A 14,940-nucleotide genomic window follows, 5' to 3' on the forward strand; every position below is an offset into this window, starting at 1 on the left:
CACATTTAACCCCATGTCCCTCTCGGCTTGCACAAGTAACTTGTGCAACTCCTCAAGAGACACGTCCTTGTCTTGCATGTTGAAATTCACCCGGAATTGCACATATGCCTTGACTTTGGACAAGGAGTGTAGAATCCTATCTACGATGAGTTCTTTGGGGATTTCAACCTTTTGAATTTTCAAGGTCTCGACAAGCTCCATGAGTTTGAGCACATGAGGGCTAACCTTTTGACCCTCTTTGAAGTCGAGATCAAAGAATGCCGCGGCCGCCTCATATTGGACGATCCGCGGAGTTTGTGAAAACATGGTCACAAGTTTGGAGTAAATCTCATTAGCATTGCCCATTTTGAAGGCTCTCCTTTGGAGGTCCGCCTCCATCGCAAATATTAAGACATTTTTCATTGCGGCGGACTCCTTTTGGTAAGCCTCATATGCTTCCCTAGTGGCCGCGGTGGACCTAGTGGAGGGTTCGGGTGGAGAGGCCTCGGTAAGGTAACGAAGCTTGTCGTTACCTTCGGCGGCTAATTTGAGTTGGGCATCCCAATCGGAGAAATTTGACCCATTCTTTTCAAGTTTACATCGATCCATAAAGGATCGGAGCCAAGATGAAGTAGCAAGTGGTGTAGCATTAGGAGTTGGTGTTGCCATTTGTTATGAAAAAGAAGTGGTCTACAAAACAAAATATAAGGAGTAAAACAATTGTCGTTTTAATAATACTCGTAAAAATGTATGATTTAAACAAGTTTTAAGCATTTTTCTAGTGACCTCTACCCAACTAGAATAAATGATTCCAAGACCCAAATTCATATTAACTTAGGGCACGGTGTGCCGAAATACCCCTTATTAACATAACTCGGTGGATTAACCTTTTAATCGATTCTACTTTTAGAACTCTTGGTCGATGATGTTTACATTAATATTCATCTCTAGCCCGAAACACATCCGGAAATCGTCGTGAATACTTTCGTTGAGTACAACCCAAATTTCGAATAAATGTGTCCATAATCCAAACCCATATCAATTTAGGGCACGGTGTGCCGAAATACCCTTCATTAACATGAACTCGGTGGATAAACATTCATCACTCACTTCCCCTACGTAACAAGGTTTGTACCCCGGTGTGGCCGAGTGCACTCCCTCGCGAAATAGGTTTTCATGGTTTCTACTATTTGGTAAGGCTATGTCTCAATTGATTGTTTTAGCGAGAGGTCATGTCAAATTATTATCTATCACGTTTTAAGTGAACTAAAGCGGTGAACTACGATAATTCTAATTGACACGATCGATAAACTCGATAAAAAAGACAATGCATGTTTAGTTATGGCGATTTAGCGATGCATGTGACATAAAATAAAATGCAAGCATAAAGATAAAAATCCTAGTATGGCCTTTCCTAAAATAGAAAAACTATTTAACTATTACATATTCGGAAACCAACTCCATTGGTCCCTTGAACTTCGGTTGTGGCACGCATCTCGAGGTAACACCGTCTTTATGTATCTCCATTCTTGAAGAAATCCGTCTTTTGGAACTCCGGAATGAATAAAATTACATAATAAATTACATAATTTCCTATTATACATTTGTAACTAAAATAAAATAAATCTATTAAATTGCAAAACGGTGATACGAGATCACATTAAAAATTACAACCGAATCGATATTCCCATACATTTCGGGAAATATCAATTAAAATCTAAGGCCATACTAAGTAAAAATACATAATTCAAAATTACATAAATTAAAATTATGACAATCATAAAGAAAATGCAGCATTATAATATGTATGAACATGCTCAATTTTTATGCTAAATCGCCTTTAATAGCCAATATCATATATTACTCGGTTTTTACGGATTTGCGTGATTTCAACATTTTATAATCACAAAAATACATAAACTCATATTTATGCATCATTTAATTACCCTAACCTCTTAGGACTCAAAATATAGTCTTCACTAATAATTTGACCATAATTAACTTTTATTCACAAAATTGTTCATAAATGGACCAAAAATTACAAAAATAAGCCATTAAACTTCAAATAAATCACAAAAATTCCAAATAAATTCAAAATTTGAAATTTAAATTCATGAACATTCTGGAAAAAACCATGACACTCATAATGTTCAAAATCTTTAGGTTAAAAAGTTCGAAATTTTTCCGGAAAAACAATGTTGCGGTTTATCGATTTTAATAAAATAATCATAAAAACATGGAAAAATTATTTTCACTAACTTTTCATTTTTAGATCTGAAAAATATAATAAAATGCAACATTTGACGTTTTTCTTAAGTCATAGATTATGTTTTATTAATTTTCAACTAATAATGTAACTATTTATGCTATTTTTCTTCAAAAATCCATAAATCATGCAAAAAGACTTCTTTATAGCCAATTATTTTACATACATCTTGTAAAATTTCATGTGACAACATATTAATTTTCTATGACCAGATTCGAAATTTAACTCATATTAACCTATTTTTCACCTAAATCCGAATTTAATAATGAAAAATTCATTTTTCGAGCATAACGAGTCCAAAAATTATGAAAATTTACAGGTTATCTCAAAATAATATATGTAACAACATATCCAAAAACCAAGTGAACATTCGAAGTATAGCTAATTTTAGACCAAAAATGACATTTTTACTCATAAAATCACATTTAAATGCCATTATTGTAAATTATGAACAATAAAAATCCGAAAAATTAACCAAAATATCCTAAAACATTTTAGGACCAGAAATATTAACATGCATGTAATAATTTCGTGATATATCATAATAACACAAATTTTACAAGTTTTATTTGTTATTCATATAACTCGGAAAAACTTTTAACCAATTTGCATGCAAACAACTGTGGCTCTTGATACCGATTGAAGGAAATGTAGATTCATATACATACTAACATACTCATATATATCTAAATAATTTGTCATAAATTAAAACGGATTTTATGCATGCAAACAATAATATAATAGAGGAGAAATCATGTCCTTACATTGAAGATTTCGGTTATATTGGGCACAAGAGAGATCACCTTTCTCTCTTGTTCTTGAGCTTTTCCTTTATGGATGAACAAGATCTAAGTATAAGATCTCTCCCCAAGCTTTATACCCAAGGCTTTCACTTAATCTAATTAATATTATTTGATCTAGTATAATATTAATCTTAGTAGAAAATTGAACCAAAACTATTTAAATCACATAAAAGTTTCGGTTTTTAGAGAGAAGGATAGGAGGATTTTTATTCTCTCTAAAATAGTTATTTTTGGATGATCAAGTGAATGAATATCACTAACTCATTTTAGTGTAATAATAGGTAAAATTAGATGAAAAACCAATGATGGTTTTGTCATCAAAAACCGGGTGGAATGGGGGGCTTTTAGGGGAGCCAATGCATGAACACATTTGTCTTCACAAGAATATTAGGGTTGCATGGCTAGGAATGTAGGTAATCATTGTGTTCTTATAATAATTAAACAAACACAATATTAGCTTCCACTACCCCTTAATTTCGGCACAATGGATAATATAGAGTCCATATTATTTTTGTCAATATGTCACATGTCATATGTGACATAAATTTGTTATGTAATTTTTAACATATTAAAAATCAACGTATTAATAAAAATACGTCACATACAAAATCGACTTAGTAATTTCATAATTACTTGTGCCAAAAATTTTACCATTTTATAAATCACAACAGATTGTATTTATAATAATTCATTCAATTTAATTGTTACATTAAACAATTATTTCATCCGAGTAATGATACAATTCAATTACTCAGACCGTATCTTATTTAATCACATTTCAATATGATACGTAAATTTTACTTCCAAAATCGTTCGTCAATTTTCAAGTAATTTAATTAACTCGTAACATTATACGATTAATCAAATAATCAATTAAGAGTATTGCCCTTTAGGTATGACCTAGGGGGTCAACTGATCACCACCGTCTCACGACAGTAATGTCAAACTCTAGTCAGCCAATCATTACCGATGTATGTTGACCAGTTGACAGTAACAATATTACTTCCCAATTGTATTCATTTTAATGAGACTTAAACATGTGATCATCATGATCAATAGTCGTGATCGCATTATTGTCGGAGGACACATATTCCAACAAGATCGAGTGGCGAACTTTGGGACGAAGTTCTCTGTTAGGGGGAGTGAATGTAACATCTAAACATTTAGGAATAAGAAAGGACATGAGAACATAAAAGAGCACGTATGATAAAACACTAGAGAGAGAGACGAGTGAACGCGTGAGGAAGAGATTTGGGGGTTAGACATGACATAAATAAGACATAAGAAAGTGTTAAGGAAAAGTGAGGGTGAGGCGAACTTCGAGGACGAAGTTCATTTTAAGGAGGGAAGATTGTAATACCCGACCTTTGTGGGTCCCGTACTTAGACCTTGGGACGCTTGAGAGGAGCTTTTGACTGATAAGAGGGCACTCGGAAGGGAAGGATAGCCTTACACTAGACTTGGACTAGATCGAGTGGTGTTGCTGCCGATCGAGTGGGTCTACTCGGTCGAGTGAAGGGTACACTCGACCAAGGGAGTCCACTCGACTGAGTGGACTTGGCACTCGGTCGAGTGACGCTGTTTTCAGAATACGGGATTAAACCTCTTTCTCCCCTAAACCTAAAATCATTTCAACCTTCCTCCTTACCTCTCTAAACTCTCTCCCATCTCTCTAAACCCTCACAAACACATTATACTTGGGATTTATGCTTGGATTAGAAGATCTACAACCTTCATCTTCATCTCCTTCATCTACTAAGTAAAGATCTACCCTTTTCTAGTCTTTTAAACCCTAACTTTTGGGAGAATTCGCTATGGGTAATTAATTAGTGATTAGTATGTGTAGTAGGGGTAATTAAGGAGTAATAATAAGGGGCTTTGTAGTTTATATTAGTATCAGATGTATTGTGATAGTTATTATGTGATTTGTATAGGATGAGACGGTTCCTTAAGACAGTTTCGGTCCGGGGTCGAGTAGCTTGAGGAGATTGCTAAAAGGTAGATTAATCCTACTCGGTTTCAATAATGTGATGTTGTTTATGTTGATGTTGTTGTAGTCTTGCATAATTAGGGCATTTGCATTATACCATGTTTAGTGGTAATCACATCATTAATAGGATGATTATGATATGTTAAGTGCGGTTTAGGTATTGGTTATTATAATATATAGTGGAGGATTTATTGTTGTTGTTATTGTTGTTGTTGTTGTTGTTGTTGTTGTTGTTGTTGTTGTTGTTGTTGTTTTGGAGACGTATGACAGTTAGGAGACCGTCTTACGCTTAAGTCGCCTCTTGAAGCTTCCCACTCCAAGACGGACGTGTACATTAATGGCTTGAGTTATGGAGGGTCTCGTGTGGTTAAGACACAACGTCTGGCAGGGGATCCAGTGGCTTCCGGACCCGGTATATTTGGACGTTTCCCGGTACCTGTTTGTGGTTGTTGGTATGTTTGGGCATGTCCTGGTACCAGTGTGGTTGTTGGTATGTTTGGGCGTGTCCCGGTACTGTGGTGGTGGTTGTTTGATAGCGTCTCATTCACATTAGTAGTCATGTTGCATGTTCACACTTGAGTCGTGTCACACTTTATTTGCTTATTGTAACTGACGTTTGTGTTTCTGCGTAATTGTCACCTGTCTGTTTTGGGGTGGCCTGTGTTGATCCATATGATATCCTTGGTCATATGGGGAGTAGGTTAGGTACAGATTGTTTGGATAGTAGGCGGGAGACGGGACGAGCTTGTTGAGTCACGAGACGAGTGTATCTAGTTAGATGAGTACAGTAGCCAGAAGTTGTATTTTATTCATTAGCTAATGGTTTGTAATCACGAAACTTGTCGTTTTTAATAAATGTTTCTTTATTGTAACTCTGATTCACCGCCACGGGAAACCGAGAAGGTAACATCTCCCAATTACCTTGGCCAGGCAAAAAGGGGGGTGTTACACTTACCCAATGGAATTTGTGAATTAGCATACTCATATCAAGGATATGACCACCCTTAACCAGCTTGTAAGCTTTGTTCTCATTGAAGTTTGGGTTAAAGTGTTTAGCTAACTTTGTTATCAAGCCATCATTGACAATAAAGGTCGTCTTTTCCTTTCCTTCTTGGATATCCATCCACCTCTCCAACAACAATTGGAGAATGTTGTAATCATTCTTAGACATCCCATGGACATTCATGCGAGACTCTAAGTAGGCAAGGTCAAGTTTGGTCATATGATTTGCTTTTTTTCTTGTTATTAAGGTGTTGGCTATAGACCGATGCCAATACTGAATACCCGGATGGTGGATATACAAGACATTGCACTTCCTAAAAGTGGTCGATTCTCGTCCGACAATCGCCTTCCATAGGGGTTTGGCATTGAAGTTTAGAGGCTTCTTAAGAAAATCCAATGGTCGCGAAGCCCAAGTACCTTACCGAAATGACCCTTAATCATGCGCCTACTTTGGTTCTCAAGCCAAAACTCAACATATCTTCGAGTTTCTATCTTATACACCTTTAAAGAGCTAATGAATCACTACAAGAAAAAGGCTGATTTGCAACGGACTAATTGCAACGAACTGTATAAGCCGTTGCTAAGTATTACTTGCAACAGATATTATTATATTTGCAACGGATATTAAATTATGCAACGGCTAAATGAAAATTTGCAACGGATATTAAATTATGTAACGGCTTAATGTAAATTTGTAACGGATATGCGTCATATCTATTTACCCGCCTAATAAATTTAAAGCTGGTTAATTTATGCAACGGATTTTGTAATGCCTATCTGTTGCATATTGGTTAAACTCCTACAATCTATCTATCTATCTATCTATATAAAACTATAAAACAACAACCTATGACATCAGCCTAAATACACGTGTCAATCCCACAATAAGAAAATTCCCGCCCAACATTTACACAACCTACTTAACCGTAATTAATGTTTACAGAGTCAAAACCTTTCCAATTTCCCTAATCCATTTGCGCCTCTCACGTCGCTCTTCTCCTTCTTTTCAATCCTGCCTCCTCCGGCCTCCTTCAGCCTCCAAACAATTATCAACCGATTTCATTTGTGTATGGATTACACTTTCGAAATCAAGTATGTTAAATAATTTCCTGTTATTTGTAAGGATTAATATTTTTCAACTACTTACTACTCCATAATTCTCCTACTAATTACTCTGTGATTTTTATAAGTGACGGTGTACTTTAATTTAGATTCTAATTAAATTTTATGATTATGACTTACAGATCCAGAGCATCACATTGGCTTTCTCTTGAGGTATTATCTTTCATCTGTATTAGTACAATTTTTCCTATGTTTTTACTTCACGCTGTTCGAATACTCGATTTAAGAATTTGTGTTTTGAAATACTGCAAGTTAATTAAATTTTTACAATTATCTATTTATCGCAATACTTGATATAAGTTCATCTTTCGCTGGGTTTTTGTACTATATTAGTGAGGAGAGAATACCAGTATTTTTGTCTCATTCAAATAAGTTTCAATGGTTCTGCAATTTAATTTTCAATTTTCCTGTGATTATATATTTTATCTGGCTTCGAACTGTAAATCAAGAATAACGTGTTATTTGATGGGCTGTATTTGGTAAAATTGTTTATTATCATCAATGGTTGTGTATGTATGGAACTTAGTAGAATTGTGTTATACGCTTTCCGTAGCAATCATTTTTGCACATTTGATTAAAGTACTTCTCACAACAAAAAAACAAAAAAATGATTGATACGGATGAAGTAACTTATAAGTAGGAAGTAACTTATAAGTAGATGATATCAATAATTTTGAGTGAATTGTGTTCTTCTAAATCGTGAATTAAAGGGTAACTTTGGGCGTTCTAATTTTTTGTATATTAGTTTGACACCTACGAATATGAATATCTTTAAGAGAAGGTTAATGATTCATACACAACTCTTTATGGTTGCAAAACTACGCACAGCAGTTACGGAGTACTACTTACTGCGTATGTGGTTTTGATTATCAGGTATTGATTATTCAATTTCATGACAAGAGTTTTTAGTATGTGATTCTTCATGGTATGTTTTCATTTTATAGTTATAGGTTTCAATTTTTTGTGCGGTAATCCTGAACAATCAACTTAAGGAGTCGTTTGATTCAATAGTTTGAAATGGAACGAATTAAAATATAATATCAGAAGGCACTATTAAGTCATATGGACAACATTCTCATATATTTATCCCCCTTTTTCTATATTTTTTTTTATTATCCAGTGGTGTGAATTAGTGTATTAGAGTGAAAAAGTTGATTTTCTTACTCTCTCTCTCTTTTTCTTTTTTCTTTTTCTTTTTTATATTTTAGTATATTGAATTTCAATATTGGCTATTCAATTGGATTTTTGTTATTTACACAGCTTAGGTGTTGAATTTTGAGATATAAGGTTTGTTATTTGGCAATGACTGTTTTATGCATGCATAGAGGATTTTCATACGCTTTGAATTAGCTTAATGAGGTGCGTTGTCTGTTGTCCATATGATCATTGTCATCGTAATCATTGAGGTTATTGGTTTTCCTGTTCTTCATTATTCTATGTAATATATCAATATAAAAATATAAAGAGACTGTTTCCACATGACCCATAACGAAAATTGTGGTGAGAATTGCCCCAAATGCACTTCATGATAAAAAGAAGAGCAACTACTTTAGTGAGCTATTTTGCTATATCATCTTATCAATTTATGATTTTTTTGAAGCTTATGCTTAATTCTTGAGATAATTTTAAATGTTTCATCCTCATGAAGTCTATGCTTGTTGTACTCTTTAACGTATTGTCGTTCTTCATTCTTTTGAAATGATCAGAAATCGTGAACCTTTTTTCATGACATCTGCGATGAATAGTAGTCGCGAGAGGGTCATCATGGCCGTCAACCAGAAATGGCCTGTTCTTTTGTATGGTCCGCCTGGTTGTGGGAAGACTGCACTTCTTAACAAATTAGCGGAGGAAAGTGGAAATCAAGGTATCTCCATGATACGACTCTTCATTACTATAAACTTGAATTGCTATAAATAGGGCTTTATGGATATTTGATGTTTTTTCCCTACAAGTTCTTGCTGATGTCTTTAAAACCCCAGTTGTTAACGATAAATAACAAAGTATACATGGGATGGAGGGAGTATAACTTTTTTATCCAGTTGCTAATGATCAATGGCAAAATGATCTTCCTAATGCCTTTTAAGAGTATTGCTTCAACAGTCTCATGTAGGTACTGATTGTCCTTTTGTTTTTTTACATTGTCTTTCCTTAAGTTCTTTCAATACACATGGACGAACATATTGACGGAAAGACATTAATTGGAAGCCATGTATGTACCGAGCTGCCTGGAGAGTTCCGATGGCAACCAGGTCCTCTGACTCAGGTTGTCTCAGTTTGTAATGTGTATTTTATAAGTTGGCCTTAAGCTCTCGTGTTCCAGATTTATCCTTTTTTCCCCATCTCTTCTAATTGACGCTCTTTTTAATGCACTGAATGACTATCTTAAAACAGGCTATTAAAACTGGCTTGTGGGTGGTGTTTGAAAATATAGACCAAGCAGCTTCAGATGTGCAATCAATTCTATTACTTCTTCTGGAGGGTAATAGTTCTTTTCTGACTGGTTATGGAGAGGTAGTCATTTGCATTGCCTCAAAGTTGCCGTTATTTGCTAGCATGATATTAGTATGGGGAATTTAACCGGGTTTCTGAACACTCACTTTTTTTGCAAAAAGAGCTATTACGATTCTTGCCGGAGGTTTTCGATTATTTTCAACTATATCAACTTCAAAGGTTGATTTGTATCACTGCACTGAAGGTCTGTGAGATGAATACTTAATGATTTTCTTGTCATGAGCGTTATGTGTATTTTATGTTTCGGAGTTCTGTCCTAATATTTTTATGGAGATTGGTTTAAAATATTATATTATTTGTATGGTATTTTAAATTATCTTATCGCTTCAACGCCTCGAGCCTATGACGGGGTAATAGGAGCGGGGTGTCTGTTTAACTGTGTATTGCAAAACGAAAGAATCCTTTTCCGATGAGAGAATGCTGTAAGTTAAATAAGTCTGTCCTAATAATCAAGTTATTTTCTGATGTAATATTTAAACTGTATTTTGTTAACTGTGCTACAGGTTTCTCATGCAATGAAACCTTTTGTTGAGCTTCATAGTTCTTTTCACGTTTTGGAAATGATAGCTTGTGGTGTAAAATGGAATGAGCACATTTCCTATCGGTTGGTGAAACTGATGCTGGTAAAACTACACTTGTTCGAATCTTGCAAAGACTTGGTCAAAAGCTTATCGTTCTCGATCGGAAACTCTAGCAACCAGTTCCAAAATCGAGACGACTTCAATGATGATGGTGGAAGTGGCAACTCGACATCAATCCCAACTAATTAGCTAGATTACTCCATAATAGCTAGACAACGAAATTGCTTAGCAAATTACGTATGGATTTTTTTTGAGGATGTTTTCAATGTATGTACTCTTTTAAATTTGCTAAATGAACAATTCCAAGTTTCTATATTGTTGGCTTCTTTAAAGTTTATTGTTTAATTGTTTGATATCACAACGAAATGGAGGAAAATGGATGCAGGAATGCTTGAATCTCCCATTTGTGTTTGCAACGGAAATTACAGGTTTTGTGACAGCTATCCATTAATTCAAAAAGTCAATGCATTTGTGTTTGCAACGGAAATTACAGGTTTTGTGACGGCTATCCATTAATTTAAAAAGTCAATTTGTTGACTTTTCCCTCTACTATGCAACGGAAAACATTTTTTTTGCAACGGAAATCCGTCTCATAATTGACCAAACAGGTGCCACGTGGACCTCATTTAAGCAACGGATCATTCGTTGCAAAAAATATACGTCCGTTGCATAAAAATTAGCAACGCCGATCCGTTGCATATTTTTTTCATTTGCAACGCCATATAAGCAACGCACCAGTTTGCAACGGATATCCGTTGCAAACTGTATATAAGCAACAGATTAGGGTTATTTCGCAACGGATCCGGGTTGTCTTTGAGTTGCTCGACCTCCGGTGTTGTAGTGGCAACCTCCTCAATGGCCTCAATAGGCTCCCTTGCTTACTCTTTTGCTTGTTCAACCACTGCCAATGCCTTGGATGCTTGAACTTTTTGTCTCTTTGAAAGATTTTGGGATTTCGATGCTTGAGTGTTTCCTTTAGTTCTTGCCATGTTGATTCCTCCTTTGAATTAATGTCAACAAACCTTTGATATGCTTGAATGCTCTTCCTTTCTTCCAACTTCAATCAATTTCTCAATCAAATTGGGAATTTTCGAAAATGTGCTAACCCTAGAAATTTTTGATTAATTTGCCAAGATTTTGATGTTTGAAAGTCTAAAGGTTGACAAAGGAGTGATTTGATTTGAATTTGAGCAAGTTTGAAATAATTGTTGATGAACTTGGTTGAGTATATATTGTTGGTTTTTGATGATTTGGTTGAGTGTTGTAGTGAGGGAAATGTGTTTGTGTTTGTAAATGGGGAAGATAGAAATGAGGTATGAAAGGATGACTCCCATGTTTTAATGGAGTAGCAGGTAGGGACGTGCGTCCTAGATTCAGGACGGGCGGACTCTACTTCATGATTTTGCAATTGCTCTTTGGGGACGCCCGACCTGGCATCAGCTCGTGCAAGCTGAGCACTGGGACACTCATCCTGGTTCCAGCTCGAGCGGGCTGTAGTGCAGTCCTTGGCTTCTTTGCTCCAAACCCCACGAGCTAAGGCCAACTCGTGGGGATCCTTTTTCAGCTATTTTTTATCCTTCATTTCCTATCTTTCCATCATTAGGTTACACTCCATAGGCTTGGCTAGCCTAGGAAATTGCTTCCCCACACTTGATCATTATACACTACACATTGCAAACACAATTAAAAACCCTGCCTCACTTGCTCTCATGTCAAAAAATTCCTATAACAAAGCATATATGCAATGGAAAAAAAAAATGGAATGCACAAATTAAATGAAATGCAAGTTAAGAGGTTAGCATATTTACAATTGGTAGTTTAGGGAGGATTCCACCAAACTCTCCTTCATTTTCAGAGGTATCAAGGGGGCAATGCACGGGCGTTGTTGATGTTGCTCAACACCTTATAGAAGTAATCGAAGCCTTGCTCACTTTCATGGTAGAAGTCTTGTGTAGACCTCGGTACATAGTTGCTTCAACTAGTGTAGGGACCCGAGTCAATGTTGTGGTGACAAGGGGCTACAAAGTCTTGATCTAGGGTCATAGCGTTTCCAATGTAAGGATTAACCAATCCGTCAAACTCATTATCCCATACACGATTTACTTCCTGTGCTTCTTCCCCCATGTTGAGAGGATTATGAGTTGGCAAGAGCAACTCCTCTTTCTTGTTGTCATGGCCAATGAGGCCTTCATTGATACTTGTCATGATGGGTGTGCCTTTCAAGCTCTCATTCTTGTTATGAAAAATATCATGCTCTCCGAATAAAGCCACTTCAATATCGTCCACTACCTTCTTCCAATTGGGTGGTGTTTCCTTGCCCTTCTTGTTAGAATTTTCCTCTTTGACTTGGCCTTTAAATGGGGATTCCACTTTCTTCTTTTCACCTTCCCGGTTATAATGATCAACCATAAAGCATGGTTCGTGCATCCCCTTTGTTATCGGTATATTAGAATCTTCCTCCATGTCAACGACAACAAAGTCCATCGGTATAAAAAACTTTTCAATTCTCACGGGTTCATCTTCCCACACCCCAAGTGGTTTCTTTGTTGTTCGGTCTGGCATTTGTAGAGTCATATTAGGGCACTTGAGTTCTCCTACCCCTAGCCTTTCGCATACCGAGTACGGCATGACACTCACACTTGCAGCTAGATCACATAGTGCTTTGTTGATCGTGGTGTCGCCGATGGTACATGGAATGAAGAAGCTTCCCGGATCTTTGAGCTCAGGTGGGGAATTTCCTTGATGTATTGCACTACTTATCTTTGTGAAGGCGATAGTTTCCAACTTCCTAATGGACTTCTTCTTGGTAACAATATCTTTCATGTATTTAGCATAGGACGACACATTGTTGATCAACTCCGTAAATGGGATGGAAACCTCTAAGTTCTTCACAATCTCCATGAATTTCCCAAGTTTCTCATCAAGCTTGGGGTTGGCTTGGCGACTTGGAAACAGAAGTCTAATCACAATAGGTTCTCTTTCAACCTCTTTGGCCTTCCCTTCATTTCTCTTTTTCAATGATTCATCGGTAGTTGGTTCCAATACCGTAGGATTTCTCCTCAATGGTTCCAACTCCTTCCTTTGTTCCATCACATCTCTTGGCTTGACACTTTCCTCAATAACATCCTCTTCAATCGGCTCCTTAGGTTCCTCATATTGTGTACCACTCCTCAAGTTAATGGCATTGTTGGTTTCAAACGTTGTAGGAGGATTACCTTGGGGAGGTAATTGTCCTTTTTGTCTTTGGGAATTCGAAGAGGCCAATTGGGTTATTTGTGATTCCAACATCTTGGTATGAGCAAGGATATTGTTGATGGTAGTGTCTTTGGCTTGGATATCTCTTTGCATTTGAGTGAAGAAGTCTTGTTGGTTCTTTTGCATTTGAAGGACCGCTTTTTGGACATCAAAAGGTTGGTCATTAGTTTGATTGTAAGAGGGTTAGTTTTGGAATCCCTGGTTTTGGTTGAAAAAGGATCTTTGAGTAGGATTTCTCATTGGAGGTGGGGTGTATGTTGGTTGAGGATTTTGAACATTTTGGCTTTTATATGAGAAGTTTGGGCGAAATTTGGTGTTTCCATTGTAAAAGTTGGAGTAAGAGGTGCCATTCTTGTATGCTTGGAAAGCATTCACTGGCTCATTTGTGCCCCTACATTCTTGTTAATCATGTCCCAAAGTTCCACAATTCTCACATATTCCATTTGGAATAGAAGTTGTTGACACCATGGCATTGACTTGTTGACGTTTCTTGGGTGATTTAAAGGCCTCATTCATCTTGGTTATGGCCTTGTCAAATTTCAAGTTCATTGTGTCAATATGGGAGCATAATTGGGCACTCAAATCGGCACTCAATTGTGTGACGGAGTCAACTTCATGTCTCCCTCCCCAAGTAGCTTTTCTTGGCCTACTATATTGAGAGTTGTGAACCGCCATCTCCTCTATCTAAACCCAAGTTTGGTTATCATCTACCTCGGTGAATCTTCCATTCGAACCCATGTTGAGCACATTCCTTGAGTCTTCATACAACCCATTCCAAAATTGTTGGACTAGAAACCATTCGGTTAACCCATGATGAGGACAAGAGCGACATATATCTTTGAAGATTTCCCATGCCTCATATAGAGACTCTTCATCTCTTTACTTGAACCCGGTGATTTGGGCTCTTAACATGTTGGTTTTCTCCAAAGGGTAAAACTTCTTGTAAAAGGCAAGTGCTAACTTCTTCCATGAATCAATGCCAAGAGTGGCCTTGTATAAGGTCTTCAACCATTGATTTGCGGTTCCAATCAAGGAAAAAGGAAACAATACCCATCAAATTTGACCTTGTGTTACCCCCGTTTGGGAAATTGCATCACAATAGTCACAAAAAGTCTGCATGTGTAGATGAGGATCCTCACTAGGCATCCCTTCAAATTGACTTCGTTCGACCAATTGTAAGAATGCGGATTTGGCAATGAAAATACCACTTAAGTGTGGTGGTGTTGGAGTACCATTGATAGTTTCTCCTCGGTTGATACGAAATGAGATGATAATTTAGGCAATGTAGGTTGATTTTGTGGATGGTTTGGAGTTGGGTTATCCTTTCCTTGTCTTGTATAAGGGTTGGTAAACTTAATACTATCCGTTTGGATCATACCAATGTCCACAAGTTCTTCAATACCCACAATTATTGAAGTACCTCTAACGATT

At 36.5% G+C, this 14,940-nt stretch overlaps 1 pseudogene; it reads left to right on the top strand.

Annotated features, from left to right (window-relative positions):
• The first annotated feature begins 14,314 nt into the window (after positions 1 to 14,314).
• LOC141603777 (small nucleolar RNA R71) lies at positions 14,315 to 14,413 on the top strand (annotated as a pseudogene).
• The last annotated feature ends 527 nt before the right edge of the window (positions 14,414 to 14,940 follow it).

The sequence above is a fragment of the Silene latifolia genome, chromosome 9, assembly GCF_048544455.1.
Source record: "Silene latifolia isolate original U9 population chromosome 9, ASM4854445v1, whole genome shotgun sequence".
Lineage (NCBI taxonomy): Eukaryota > Viridiplantae > Streptophyta > Magnoliopsida > Caryophyllales > Caryophyllaceae > Silene > Silene latifolia.